The following is a 15,303-nucleotide window of genomic DNA, read 5'->3' on the forward strand; positions in this document are numbered from 1 at the left end:
CGGCTCCTGTCCCCAATGTCCTCCAGCACCTGCCCGGAGCCCCTCGCCCTCGGGCTTACCCAGACCCCCCGGCGCCGGTGCCCGCGGTCCACGCCCTCCCTCCCCTCGCTGGGGGCCGGCGCCCGTCCCCACCGGGGAGAGGGCTGGCCGCTGCCCTTGCCGAGCGGCCGGGCGCTGCGGCGGCGGCGGCCACAAAGCCGGAGCCGCGGGGACCGGGAGCGCTCTCCGCCCCGGCCGCCGCTGCTAAGAACGCACAACAAACAATGCGGGGCCCGGCCGGCTCCGCCAACCGCCTCAACCGCCGCCTCAACCGCCGCCCGCCGCCGCCCGCCCGCCGCCGCCCGGGACGGCCCGCCGCGCAGGCGCCGGCCCCGCCGCCGCAGCCTACCCGCGCCGCCGCGCTCGGCCCGCGCCCGGTCCCCGCTCCCGCTCCGCCGCCGCCGCCACCTCGTCAGCCCGCGTCTCCGGCTTCTCAGCCCAGCGGCGGCGGCTGCTGCCCTGGTGGCGCTCACGGCTCTGGTCTCCGCTCCGGCGGTAGCGGCGGCAAGCACGTGACGCCGCCGAGCGCGCCGATTGGCCGGGGCGGGGGGCGGGCCCCGCGGCTGCTGGGGAACGGAAAGCCCGCCCCCCTGCTCGCCGTGCGCCCCCTCCACGCGCACTCTGCCGCACCTGAGAGCGCCGGCCAGCGCCCGCCGCCTGCGCCAACTGCGCACCTGGGGACGCGCAGGGAGTGCACGCGGGTGGCGGCCGCATGCACCTGCGAGCGGACGCTTACGTAAACTGCGTCCCAGCCTTCTTGCCGGCGCCGGGGCCCCGCCCGCTGCAGCACCTGAGCCCTGCTGCGCTAGCGGCGTAACTGCTGCGGAGCGGGGAACAGCTGCGTAAGGAAAGCCATCGAAATGCACGGAAACTTCGTATCTTCCGAATCTGGGAGCGGCCCTGGGGCCGCCGCGACGAGCCTGGTTCCAAATCCCCACATCCCAGAATGGGGTGTCTCTCCCCCACCCCCCACCCCAACCCCAGCCGCTACGCAAACAAAGTAGGAGCTGCGTGCAGTGCCTCTCCAGGTGGAGAAGAGATCCCAATCTCCATTCCTACACTTACCAGCTGTGTGACCTTGACCGATTACAGGACCACTCTGATCCTCAGTTTCTTGGTCGGAGAAGCTGGGACAATGATTCCGATTTAAGAGCTGCTGGAAAGATGGGAAAAGGCAATAATAGGTTGTGAATTCTCCTAGCACATAGAGGCACGGAACAGAAGTTGCTACAACTTAGTAACCATCTTTCCTTCTCCTACCAGAATGGACCCCTCTGGATTGAGTTTGGGTCCAGGGCCTCTCTGACCTCCTTATAGATGGGTCAGACTTTGGCTGAACGCTACCCAGGTGGTTCTGGGGAAGATACGAAGATTTGCTGTGCTGGGTTCTAGAATGCACGGGCAGAAGAGGCAAGTCCTTGCCCTAAAGAAGTTCCCAGTCTGGGGCAGAATGACTTCATCACGGAGAGTTGGGAAGGCTGGGGTCCAGGAGGGATCTCCAACAAGAGTCCCCTCCAAGCCTTTTCCCATCTTTCTAATACACCAGACTCAAATATTTTAAAAAGCTTTGGTGATCTGGTGTTAAGTTTCAAGGTGCAAGCCTTTCCCTTCGCCCCTCCTCCAGGCCAACTTGACCCTGCAGCCACACTGCCCTTCAGAATTGTACTTGCCAGCGTATGCCCAGGTTTGTACCACTTCTGAGCCTCCTGAGCCAGGTGCTGAGTGGCAAATCCCCTTCCACACCCTCTCCTCATCTCGAGCTACCCACACACCTTTCCTTAATCCTCCTGAGAAACTTCTTGCAGTTCTTATCAGTCAACTCAGAACATACTCTCTCCGAAGCTGCTTGGCTGCTTCAGACACACTATCTAAACTCCCTCTGCTCTGCACATGGCCTGTTAAACCACGTGTTCTATGGCACTGCATTGTCATTGTTTAGCTGTCTGTCTCCTCCCTGAACTGTAAGCACCTTGAGGACAGGGTCACCCCTACCTGAGTGGGTTAGGCAGGACCACACAGGCACAGGAGATGAGGTCATTAAAGCTGGGCTTTACAGGCAGAACATGAATTTGCTAGAGGGAGAATGGATGCCACAGTATAAAGGTCAGTGCACACTACCTGTGGAACCTTGGAAAATCAGTCCTAGGTCTTAGTTCACTCATCTATCAAATGGGACCATATCACTGAATAATACCTCATAGATGTTGTTAGAAAGATTCAATGAAACAATGTATCTCAGATACTCAGTATGGTGCCTGGGACTTGGAAAATTACAAACATTTTTTTAAACAGGAGGACTGTACAGCATTAAGTACTCAGTAGTATCTCATATTCCAATATCTTAATTGAGTTTATAACTCTAACATTCCTGACAAAAGCATGTATTAATAAATGATACAAAAGTAAAGTAGAATTTCAAGTGTGCCTCTCCCTTCCTGCCCCCCACTCAACTGCCTCTTCCCCTAATTCCACCTCCCAGAGCAACTACTGTGAAGTTTTCATGTCCTACCATGTATGTCCAGAGAAGGAAGAAAAGTTGCAGAAAATTACATATCTATAATGTACTACTTGGATTCTGCATAGAAAACAGTCAGAAAGGAATAAACACCAATTATTACTATTATGCCTAGAAAGTGGAATTGGGTGTGGGATGGGGGACCTTAAATACTGCATTGTTTTAATTTTTTAAAGAATACTTACAGCCCTAGACAGTTTTTCTCAGCGGTTAGAACATCAGCCCAGAGACTGAAGGGTCGCAGGTTCAATTCTGGTGAAGGGCATGTACCTCAGTTGCAGGCTCAATCCCGGCCCTGGTTGGTGCTCATGCGGGAGGCAACCAATTAATGTATCTCTCATATCGATGTTTCTCTGTCTCTCAACCTCCTTTGCACCCTCTCTAAAAATCAATGGGAAAAAATATCCTAAGGTGAGGATTAACCAACAACAAAAACACACATAGGTAATAAATTTTTAAAATGTTTAGAGATATTATATATATATATTTTTTTCACACTTTTCAAGTGTACAAGTCAAGGACTTTTAGTAACTTTACCAAGTGAAGCAACATCAATATAAATCAGTTTTAGAACTTTTACAGATGCCCCATAAAATCCCTCACACCTATTTACTATTAATTCCTATTCCCACCCCCAGCCATAGGCAACCACAAATCTGCTCTGTATTTTTGCTTTTTCTGGATATATTAACACATTGCGCACCATTAATTTTATTGCTAAGCTTTACCCAGTGGCCAGATAAGTCTCTACTGAATGAGTACAAAAACGTTTTACAAAGTATCATACTTTAAAAAGGTATTAGTTTGTAAGAACATGTAATAAATACTTCAAAATGCAATGGGTATTTAATTTTAAGGCGTGCCTTTAACATTTATGTAAAACACTGTGTAATATGAAAACACAAGAATGCTCAGTGATCTGCCTGCAATGTGTTAAGTACGTTTCCTAAAAAGATCAAATATGTGTTTTAGAAAAAAGAAAAAAAAAGAGAAAAAAAGAATAAATGTACCACCTCCTAATCCCACTCAGCAATAGCAATCACTGTTAGTATATTTGTGTCTATTGTTCCAAACTTCTCCCATGCATATCAATACGTAACTTTTACAAAGTGAGATTTCTTTTTTCACTTAACAATATAAAGTAAATACACCTCTTTTATGTCACTGAATATTCTTTTGTATAGTGTTGTATCTTAAGAATCATTTAATTAAGCCAACTCCCTGTGTTAAATATTTGGGTCTTTTCCAGTATTTCCACCCTTATTAACAGGGGAAGGTAATAGATGTTGTAAAATTCTAGAGCTCGGTGAGTTTTGGATTAACACTAAATTCAAGCACCAGTGCTTCCTGCTTCATCCCTTCACTGCACCAAGATTTACTGAGAGCCCGCTATGTACATCCCCCAGGGATGCAAAAGCAAGCAAACAGCTCTACAGCCCTGCCCTCCCGGGGCTGGAGGCCAGTGGGAGAGACACACATTAATCAAATAACCTTGAATAACCTACAGAGAAGGGAGCAGCCAAGGGGGAGGGGGGGATCTGAAGAGACATTTTGGGGAGCATATCTTTGGCTCAGCCATTCTCAAGAAAGGCACCTTGAAATGGGAGGTGGGTTGGCTCCCCAGCATGAGCCAAGAGAAGCCTTTCACAGCTCCAAGTGCCTTTACACCTCAGTTCATTTTACTCCCTACACTCCCCCCCACCCCCCGCCCTCACCTGAGAGAAGGAAATAGAGGACACTGAGGCCCAAAGAAGGGAAGGAACTACCCAAAGCCACCGGGCCAGGAAAGGGCACGGCTGAAACTGGACTCGGGTCTGACTCCTAAGCTAAATGACATCTTTAAGAACCACACTGAGACAGGGGCAGAAAACACCTGTGGCTGGTGTCTATTGTATCGGTAGAGTTGCACGATCCTATTTAAATTTAAATTAATTAAAACTAAATAAAATTCAAAATGCATTCCTCAGTTACATTAGGCATGTCTTAAGTGCTCCATAGCTATCACATCGAATGGTGCTGATATAAAACATCACCATCATTGCAAGAAGTCCTATCGATCAGGCTGACCTAGAAGAACAATCCTAACAATTAGTGGTAGCAGTAATGATAATTTACTTGTATATTGTTTTTCAATGCACTTGTCCTGGGACATAGTGGAGTTCCATATGGTCCCCTGATTTTCATTTCCCCAGCCCTCCACCAACTACAGGCGAGCTCTAGCAAAAGAAGCTGAAGACAGAGAGGTGGCTAGTCATGCTGTGGGTGAGGGATGGGACACAGGGGATGTGACATCCCTCAACTTCCTGCCATCATGTTAAATCTGCCTGCATCTTCAGCTATTCTCTCTTCCTCATCTCCTTTTACCAAAACCAGCTCCTCTCCACAAAGATCAGGTCCTTTTACTGTGTCCCGATGCCGGCTTTTCCTCCCCTCTGAGGAACCTCACTCCTTAATCTGCCCCTCACCTTCCCCGCTGGGCTCTTTCCATTATTACCCAGACAGTCTCTTCCATTTTCTAGGGGAAAATGAGGGGAGGGAGGGAGACAGGGAGGGAGGGGCAGAAGGGTGATATCCAGGTAACCATGTGTACCTGACATTTTGAGAAGCACTGCCCCAAAGGAAACAGCTATAGGTGCCCATTGAAGACTCAAATGTCATGATGGAATCACTGTTGCTGATGTGACTCTCTGAAATGGCAAATCACACTTGGTAGAGTCTGAACACAACAAGGTATAATCTTCACTCACTTTGCATAGTATTTGCCTCCCTGGAATATTAAAATCACACCAGGACATACTTTGTCTTTATATGAAAAATGAACTTAGTTGTTAGGCACACATAATGATATACAGGACGTTCTCCTATGTCCATGTGCAGTGTGACATTCCAACGTTGTGCAATGGTGTCCGTGCATTGCAGGGCATCTGGCTTCCCCCCAGTGAGTGTCAGGATGACTACCCAAACTCCACCATGGCTGTCTAAAAGTCCCAGTGAGAACGATGCTCTGGAACGCTCACTCATCGGCCCACTCAGCATCTCGGTTTGGCTTTCTCCCATGCTACCCAACTGCCCGTTAACTGCAGCTCTTTCCTCCAAACCCCAACCTCCCCAGTTCAGTTCCCTTACTGAGGCTACGGTAGCTACTGATAATCAGCAGAAGGTGTGTTTGATTGGCTTTCTTTGTGTCCCTTAGATGCCAGGCTTCTAGTAGCCACTCGATGAATGTTTATTGAATGAATACCCAGAAAGCTCTCCCGTGCCTCTTCCCTGGGTAACAAGCCCAAAGCAATTAGGAAGGAGAGGACTGGACAAGAAGAATAGGGATTCCTGATCAGGAATTCCCCGATTTCTACAGAATTTCTTCCACTACCTTATGTCTGTGATGTAATATCTACTATTTAATTTCTATCAGTCCACGATGCAGAATAACTCAGAGCTGCTGCTGCTGCTGAAACTGTCCCACCAGAGTCCTCCCCATCAGAGGACACAGTCTCTCCCTGGAGTTCTCGGGAGAAGGCCCAAACCCACTCCCCCTCAAGCACAACGTTTCTTTGAAGTCCCACATTTCATCTTTTAAACCCATGCACATTTCACCTTTCATTCCCATGCTTGTTTTAACGGGAACATGATGTTTTTAATGACTTCCCTTTAGAAGAAAAAGGTAAAGCCTACTTTCCTAACTCTTGAAGTAATGCTTTCACACTGTAGGACTAGGCTCCTGCAGCCGCCTGGCGCTCTGAGCGTTTCCTGGAACCGCTACCTCGCCAACGTTTACTAAGCACCTATTATACACCACACAGTATATTATGCACTTAAACACGCATTATGTCTTTAATCCCTGAAACACTCCCACGAAGTAAACACAATGTTCATCTTAATTTATAGTCGAGGAGACGCCGGCTCTGGGAAGGTAAGTGATGTGCGCTACATCACACAGCTGAGAAGCTGAAGACCGGGGGTTCGACCTGGTGCTCTCCATCATGGTGCGGCCCACCCCAGTTTGAAATGCCAGCTTCTAGAGTCTTAGAATAAGAAAGCATCCAGACAGCAGGGCGGCTCTGCGGAAACCACCCAGCCCTGCCGTTCTGCAGACTAGGGAGCGTGCCGAAGTGTCGGGGTGTCTGGGTGGACATATTTTTAGGGTCCACGTGTTCTAAGAGAAGTTTGTAAGTGTGTGTCGGGCCCTAGCTGGTTTGGCTCCAAGGAAAGAGTGTCAGCCTGTGGATTGAAGGGTACAGAGTTCGATTCTAGTCAAGGGCACAGAGTTCGATTCCAGTCAAGGGCACATGTCCAGATTGAGGGCTCAATCCCCAATAGGGGGCGCATGCAAGAGGCAGCCAATCAATAATTCTCTCTCATCATTGATGTTTCTATCTCTCCCTCTCCTTTCCTCTCTGAAATCAATAAAAGTATATATTTTTAAAAGTGTATCAGTTTCAGTTACAATCTACAAATAATAATAATATAAGCATATTCTGGATCACTGGGACAGCCACCTTGTAAATGAATCCTGATGCCCAAATTTTAGTTCTTGCTTTGGTGCAGATTAATTGCCTAAAGTGACAAGTTTAACCTTAAATGCAAATATCTTAGACTGGAAATCAGAATTTCCAGTAAGAAATTGTTCCTCTTAAAACAGTAATTCAGAACCAGGGGCACTTCTGCCCCCAAACCGCCACCCAGGAGATTGCTAAATGTCTGGAGACACTTTTAGTTGTAACTGGCATCTAGTGGATAAGGACCAAGGACGTGCTAACATCCTACAATACACAGGAGCCATTCCCCCGCTCCCTCATAACAAAGGATAATCTGGCCCAAAATGCCACTAGTGTCGGGGTTGAGAAACCAAACTTTAAACTGGTTTCTATGGGGAAGAAAGAGAACAGAGTGGAGGGAAAGGATTAGGGGTGTAGCTTCTCTGAATGAGCCTCGTTATCCATAAGTGATTCGTGAAAATACTTAAATCATATACATTTGAAAATAATCCCGCCCAGCCAACGTGGCTGTGTGGTTGAGAGTTGACCTATGAATCAAGAGGTCAGGATTCAATACCTGGTCAGGGCACATGCCCAATCCCCAGTGGGAGACATGCAGGAGGCAGCCGATCAATGATTCTCATCATTTCTCTCTCTCTCTCTCTCTCTCTCTCTCTCTCTCTCTCTCTCTCTCTCTCTCTCTCTCTCTCCATTCCTCTCTGAAGTCAATAAAATATATTTTTAAAACTCCCTAAAATGAAAAATAAGGAAAAACAAGAACATAACTTTATATGAAGTTGACAACATGACCATACAGAAAAAAAATGAATTAATTCAACTGACCCCTTAAAACAAAGTACTTCCATGAGATATATTCTAAGAATATAGGGGCAGGGAGGACACGAAGAAATCTTAAACTTATCTCAACAGTCTTATTGTTGTTAATAGTAATAATTATAGTATTGCTATTTAAAAATGTCTCTCGTGGAATAAAACGTTATAGTAATTACGTCAATGGTATTAGAACCCCAGATTTTCAAGACAAAAGGGTTACAAGTATAATATCAAACAAGTTAAGTTTAAAAAAAACTTACAATTTTAAATCTGAGTTGGAACTATCAACATTGCTATTCAATTCTCTCCTAGAATACTCTGGTTTCTCTACAGATCGCATAAATCTTTCGCCTTTTCAATTCTCTCCTAGAAATTTCATAAAAACTATAGTTTCTTTTTATAAAAAGAGAAAAAGAAGTAAGTCTTTTTTCTGCCTTCCATTGTGAACTATATTTCAAGGGAACCACCTAGCCCTAGAGTTAAGAGACAGCTCTTTTACTAAGCAGAATTTTACCTAATAAGTCAGAAGAAATACTAAAATTAGATCATCACCATTTTGCAAACCCTCATAATAATATACCTGATTTAGGCCACAGTCATAATACATGGTAAAACCTTTGAATGAAGGATTGATAAGAAACTTTTCAATGAAGAAAAAGGGTGTCCCCACCAATACCCTCTGATAAATGTGAGCTTCACAAGAAATGAGAGGAACACAGGTTCTGTGCCTCCTGGTGAGCCGCGTTCTGAAGTACACAGCACCTCTAACCTGGCCAAAAAGCTGTAACCTGAATCCAATGAAGGCTTTCAATAAAACTTATCACCTCCAGTGTATGCAGGGGCTAGAGGTATAAGAAAAGGACACCAGGAGGAAGCAATCAGCCAAATTCAGAAGGTGGACTCTTCTATGGACAATGGATCCAGTTACTTCAGTAAGTCAAAGGCATGAGAAAGAAAAGTGGGATTAAGGAAGAAGAAGGGACGGATCTAGATTAAAAGTGACCCTGGCTGGTGTAGCTCAGTTGGTGGAGTGTTGTCCCATGCACCCAAGGGTCTTGGGTTCGATTTTTGGGTTGGGGCACATGCCTGGGTTGTGAGCTTGATCCCCAGTGGGGGGCATACAGGAGGCAACCAATTGATATTACTCTCTCACATCGATGTTTTTCTCTCCCTCTCCCTTCCTCTCTCTCAAAAATCAATAAAAACTTAAACACACACACACACACACACACTAAATAAATAAATAAATAACTTTTAAAGACTAGTCCTAGGACTGGCCCATAGTCACTTACCCTGTGTTAAACTGCCCACGTAGTCACGGGCCAGATTCAAGGGGGCGGAGGTACAGACTCTGAGGAATGCTATGTGTGCTCAGGAGTGGAAGGAATTGGGGGCCCACACAGGGAAGAGGCAAGCTATTGGGTCGGCAACTAAGTACTTGCGGATTTTTAAAAGAAAATCAAAGACAATTTTTTCATGGAACTAAATAACTTTATTCTGTAATGTATTGCCCATTTTGATCAATGACCTTTTGCCATCTTTCAGGCAGCATCATAATCCCACGTTCAAAAAACTTCTGGTTTTTATTAGCAAAAAACTGAATCAGGTACGATTTGACATCATCATCATTATTGAAATTTTTACCATTCAAGGAGTTTTGTAAAGATCGAAACAAAAAGTAATCAGATGGTGCAAGGTCAGGACTATATGGTGGATGTGGCAAAACATCCCAACCAAGCTCCATTAATTTTTGCCGAGTGACCAAAGATGTGTGTGGCCTTGCATTGTCATGATGGAATACAACACCTTTTCGATTTGTCAATTCGGGCCGCTTTTCTTCAACTGCATTGTTTAATTTCATTAGTTGTTCAATGTAGACATCAGAATTGATCGTTCGGTTGGGTGGTAAGAGTTCAAAGTAGACAATTCCTTTGTAATCCCACCAAACTGATAACAAAACCTTCTTTTGATGAATATCAGCTTTTGATGTTGTTTGAGTTGGTTCACCTGGCCTGCTCCACGATCTTTTCCGCTTGATATTGTTGTAAACAACCCATTTTTCATCGCCAGTTATCAGTCGTTTTAAAAATGGATCATTTTCATTATGTTTCTTTAGCAAATCGCAGCTGCTAATGCGTTGCGTTAACTGTGATTCTTTCAGTTCGTGAGGAACCCATGTATCGAGTTTTTGAACATAGCCAAGTTATTTTAAGTGATTTTCAATGCATGTATGTGATACATGAAGCTTCTCTGCAATCTCACGTGTTGTACTGTGACAGTCCGAATTGATTATTGCTTTGATTAGGGCGTCATCAACTTCAACTGGACGACCAGAGCGTTTTTCATCTTTGAGTGAAAAATCACCAGAACGAAATTTGGCAAACCAATTTTGACACTGCCGTTCTTTTAAGGCTTCATCACCATAAACAGCACATAACTTTTTATGAGCTTGCAATGCGTTTTTCCCTTGTGGAAATAAAAAAGCAAAACATGACGAAAATGTTCCTTTTGATTTTCCATTTTTCAAGGAACGCCAAACGAAAACTACAAAACAGATCAAAAAACTTTTTTCACTGATTAACAGCTGAATAGCCAACTACCAAATAACAAAATGTGTTTTACATTTGTACTACGTCTGCAAACCTAAAAATTCAACTGAAGCCATATGTGTGTGAACCCGCAATTACTTAGCTGCCGACCCAATACATAGATGGGCACAATGACACTTCTAAAGCACGGGTACATGAATTTTTCCTTGCTCATTGCACCATTTTAAAAAATATCTATTTCTATTGATTTCAGAGAGGAAGGGAGATGGAAAGAGAGAGAGAAACATTGATGATGAGAGAGAATCATTGTCAGCCTCTCCTATGCACCCTACTGGGGATCGAACCCACAACCCGGGCATGTGCCCTGACGAATTAAACTGTGACGTCCTGGTTCATAGGTCAACCCTCAACTACTGGGCCACACTGGCCAGGGCCTTGCACCATTTAAACCCCTCTCACATCCATCCCTTCCCTCCATCCTTTCTATCTCGGTCCACCTCTGAGAGGGTGGTGGCCTCATCTCCCCTCCTCCTGTTACTGGGCCACGGTGCATGCTCCCTGGGAGTTTTCCAGAAGACCAAACAGCCAAGATGAAACAGGCAGGTGACACGGCTCACTGGCTCATGGAAACGTTTAGAGGAAAAAACCGGCGGGCCCTCTGATTCCGCCACCGCTGGTCACTGTGTTCTTTCCAAAGCCCGCTCCTTGGAAACAGGTCACAGAAACTGTCATGCTGAGTCCCAGGCAGTTTGGGTTTCTTTAAAAATAGCTTGTTCTTCAAGAGCAAAAAATAACATCTGAGGCGTTTAAGTGTGAAACACACCTTTGCCATGACTCGGTTACAGGCTGAACGGAAGTGTATTAAACTTTCCAAAGAGAAAAATTTCCTCTTGAACTGAAAAAGCCTGCGAGGCAGCAGCTTGGGACTGGGGAGGGGGAGGGGAAAGAGACGAGAGCAGGTGGAGCAGAGAGAAAAGCAGTAAGAGGGTCGTTCTCACTTCTGTGGCTTTCACCTTGAACGACCTTCCGCCCCCAGGCTGCCTGATCAAGTTCACTCCTCCTGGAAGCCTCATTTGAATTTCACCTCCCAGAAGCCTTCTCTGACCCCTCCAGGCAGAGTTACTCACACCCTTTGTTCTCAAAAACACTTTGTACACGTCTTTATTATTAGCACAGGGCTGCCAGTTTACAGGTCTGTGTCCCTTCTGAGACCGTGAACTTCTCTCATCAGCCAGAATACTGGGTGAGTCATCGGTGAGCCCCTTGGCCTGGCAGCAGGCCCTGCACAGACGGGGTGTCCGGCAAAGGTGCAGATAAGAGACGGTCTCCCTGGGAGATGCTTTAAAGTCTTTCATTCCTTGTTCTACTTTCCAAATGCCTCCTGACTCTCCGCACTCTCCTAAAGCCAGATCTTGCAATCTACCTGCGTCTGAACCCATATGCTCTGCCTCCCCTGGACACAATGGAAGCATTGTCCCTGCTGCTACCCAGGCCACCTGCTCCACGTGCTCACCAGATCACATGCCCTCTGTTCCTGCAACTGTCCCCCTTTCTCCTGCATCATTGGTCATTCTACGTTTCTAGCAAATTATTTCCACTAACATACAAATATTCTCCAGTTTTTCTCAGCTAAATATTTGCGTGGCACGTGCAGGCTCACACACACACACACACACACACACACACCCTAATTTCTCTACAATTATCCGATTCTCTCCTCCGGCCACTCCTATTCTCTCCTCCAGCCATCGGAGCCTCTGCTCCATTTAATCTTTTTAAAAAATATATATTTTATTGATTTTTTACAGAGAGGAAGGGAGAGGGATAGAGAGTTAGAAACATCGATGAGAGAGAAACATCCATCAGCTGCCTCTTGCACACCCCCTACTGGGGATGTGACCCCACCCAAGGTACATGCCCCTGACCGGAATCGAACCTGGGACCTTTCAGTCCGCAGGCCGACCCTCTATCCACTGAGCCAAACCGGTTTCGGCTGCTCCATTTAATCTTAAGATCACCAGTGAGGTCTATGTTGCCAAATCCAAGTGACTAGTTCTTTCTCTGCCTTGGTTTACCTGACTGCTCAGCAACATTCAACACCGATCCTGCTCTTCTGGAACACTTTCTCCCTGGGCTTTCAGGAGTCCACAGTCCTCCTCAAGTGTCCACCTGACTGCACACAGCTTATCAGTCCCCACTCCTTATCAGTCTCCCTGGCGGCATCTTCCCTCTCAGCCTACCCCTACAGGTTGCAGTGCCCCAGGGCTCAGTCTTCAGATTTCAAACTCACTCCGAAGTGACCGTCCAGGCTCAAGCTCTGATGTAGCCCTTGATAACACTCCGATTTCTATCTGCAACCACACCTGCAACCACACATAGATGGCCTACAGCCATCTTCACTTGGAGGTCAAAAGGCATTCTGAACACAACATAGCCCAAACAAACTTGCGATTCCGTCAGTCCATCTATGTCTTCCTCAGTAAAAAGCACCACAATTCACCCAATTACTCAAGCCAAAAGCTTTGGACTTCTTTATTTCTCCTCCCATATTTTATTAAATTCTACTGGCTCTGCCTTCAAAATATACCAAATTCTGACATTTATTCACCACTTTTTCCTACTACAACTATTGTCCAAGGAATGACCTTCTTCCCTTCCTCCTTTTTTGAAACTTTATATATATATGTATATATTTGATTTCAGAGAGAAAGGGAGAGGGAGAGAGAGATAGAAACATCATTGAGCCGAAACCGGTTTGGCTCAGTGGTAGAGCGTCGGTCTGCGGACTGAAAGGTCCCAGGTTCGATTCCGGTCAGGGGCATCTACGTTTGCTGCAGGCACATCCCCAATAGGGGGTGTGTAAGAGGCAGCTGGTCGATGTTTCTCTCTCATCGATGTTTCTAGCTCTCTATCTCTCTCCCTTCCTCTCTGTGGAAAATCAATAAAATATATTTTTAAAAAAAAAGAAAAAGAAAAAAGAAACATCATTGATGAGAGAGAATCATTGATTGGCTGCCTCCTGCACTCCCCACAATGGGGATCGAGTCAACAACCCCGGGCATGTGCCCCAACGGGGAATTAAACTGTGACCTCCTGGATCATAGGTCGATGCTTAACAATGAGTCACGCCGGCCAGGTTGGACTTCCTGTTATTTTTCAAGCGTAAAGCATGCTCCTGCCTCAGGGCCTTTGCACTTGATGTTCTGCAACCTCCAAACATCTGGATGGTTCACTGCATTGAGGTTTCAGGTCAGACTTTCCTTACTCAAAAAGGCCTAAAACAGTGGTCCTCAACCTTTCTAATGCCGCTACCCTTTAATACAGTTCCTCATGTTGTGGTGACCCCCAACCATAAAATTATTGTCGTTGCTACTTCGTAACTGTAATTTTGCTACTGTTATGAATCATAATGTAAATATCTGTGTTTTCCGATGGTCTTAGGTGACCCTGCTAGTGGTTCTCAACCTGTTGTGACCCACAGGTTGAGAACCGCTACTGTAGAGCTAAGACCATGGAGCCTAAGACCATGAGGAACTGTATTAAAGGATTGTGGCATTAAAAAGGTTGAGAACCACTGGCCTAAAAGAACCCTCTCTAATCCCTCACCCCACCTTATGTTTCTTGCTGCAGTAGTTTGCTTTCTGGTGTATGTCTCCCTACCCCCTAGACCAGGCATCCTCAAACTTTTTAAAGTGGGGGCCAGATCACGGTCCCTCAGAGAGCTGGAGGGCCGGACTATATGACCTACTAATTCCTACTGTAACACCTTGGCTGCGCTCACTGCCCAAAAAACCTGGCGGGCTGGATCAGACTCCTCTGCGGGCCGCATGTGGCCCGCGGGCCGTAGTTTGAAGACCCCTGCGACTGTAAACTCCACAAGAGCAGTACTACTTTGCCATTGTCAGTTACAGCTTTATCCCCAATGTCTAGCAAAGTGCCAGGCAGACAGCAGGTGTTCAGTAAATTATTGAGTAAAAGACTACCTCACTAACGAAATGAATGAATTCACTTCTGTCTACTGCCCCTGCCATAGGCCAGGCTTCAGTATCTTCCATTTGTGTGGCAAAATATGGCCACCAATTTCCCCTATCAAATGCACACTCCTTTGAAATGTGACTTTATCATGCCTCCTACTTCCCCTCCTCTTGAATCTGTGCTGGTCTCGTGAATCGCTTGGACCCATGAAAGACGTCAGAAGAGTGACATCATATGATTTCCAGGAGTAGGCCTTCAAAGACCTTGCAGTTTCTGCCTCCCCTCTGAGAAGAATTCATCTAATGCTAAGAAGAAATCAGGGATGAGAGACCACATGGAGAGAGGCCCAGTTATAACAGCCAGCTCAGCCCCCGGCCAGCCCTCCAATGGAATGCAGCTGCGTGAAGGAGCACAGGCAGGACCTGCGGAGGAACTGCCCTCCAATCGACAGAATCATGATCGACCACAGCTGAAACCAGTTTGGCTCAGTGGATAGAGCACATGTGTCAAACACAAGGCCCGCGGGCCAAATCCGTCCCGCCAGGCCTTGCAATGTGGCCCGCACCGCGCTGTCATCACTGCACTCCGCTGCGTTTCCATCACAATGACAGTTTATGACTGTTCAGTAAACCATTCGGCCCGCGATTTAGGCTGGATTTTAGATTTTGGCCCCTTCTCTGATTGAGTTCGACACCCCTAGGATAGAGCGTCAGCCTGTGAACTGAAAGGTCCCGGGTTTGATTCCGATCAAGGGCATGTACCCTGGTTGTGGGCACATCCCTGGAAGGGGGTGTGCAAGAGGCAGCTGATAGATGTTTCTCTCTCATCGATGTTTCTAACTATCTCTCTCCATTCCTCTCTGTAAAAGAATCACGATCGACCATAAACCACTGCTTTAAGCCACTGGATTTGGGGG

General features: G+C 46.5%; 1 protein-coding gene across 10 annotated transcripts in view; it reads right to left on the reverse strand.

The window, feature by feature from the left end:
- LOC118704350 (spermatid perinuclear RNA binding protein) overlaps positions 1-541 on the reverse strand; it is a 144,148-nt gene extending 143,607 nt beyond the window's left edge. For 8 of the 10 annotated variants that reach the window (XM_036411876.2, XM_036411886.2, XM_045572054.1 and 5 more), the window contains exon 1: positions 389-540. The gene's annotated coding sequence lies outside the window, so the exon portion shown is untranslated. Of the gene's footprint in view, positions 1-388 lie in introns of all 10 variants that reach the window. The other 2 variants (XM_036411887.2, XM_036411877.2) reach the window with 2 other exon arrangements.
- Between the last annotated feature and the right edge of the window lie 14,762 nt (positions 542-15,303).

Source organism: Pipistrellus kuhlii, unplaced genomic scaffold, assembly GCF_014108245.1.
Source record: "Pipistrellus kuhlii isolate mPipKuh1 unplaced genomic scaffold, mPipKuh1.p scaffold_m20_p_43, whole genome shotgun sequence".
Taxonomy (NCBI): domain Eukaryota; kingdom Metazoa; phylum Chordata; class Mammalia; order Chiroptera; family Vespertilionidae; genus Pipistrellus; species Pipistrellus kuhlii.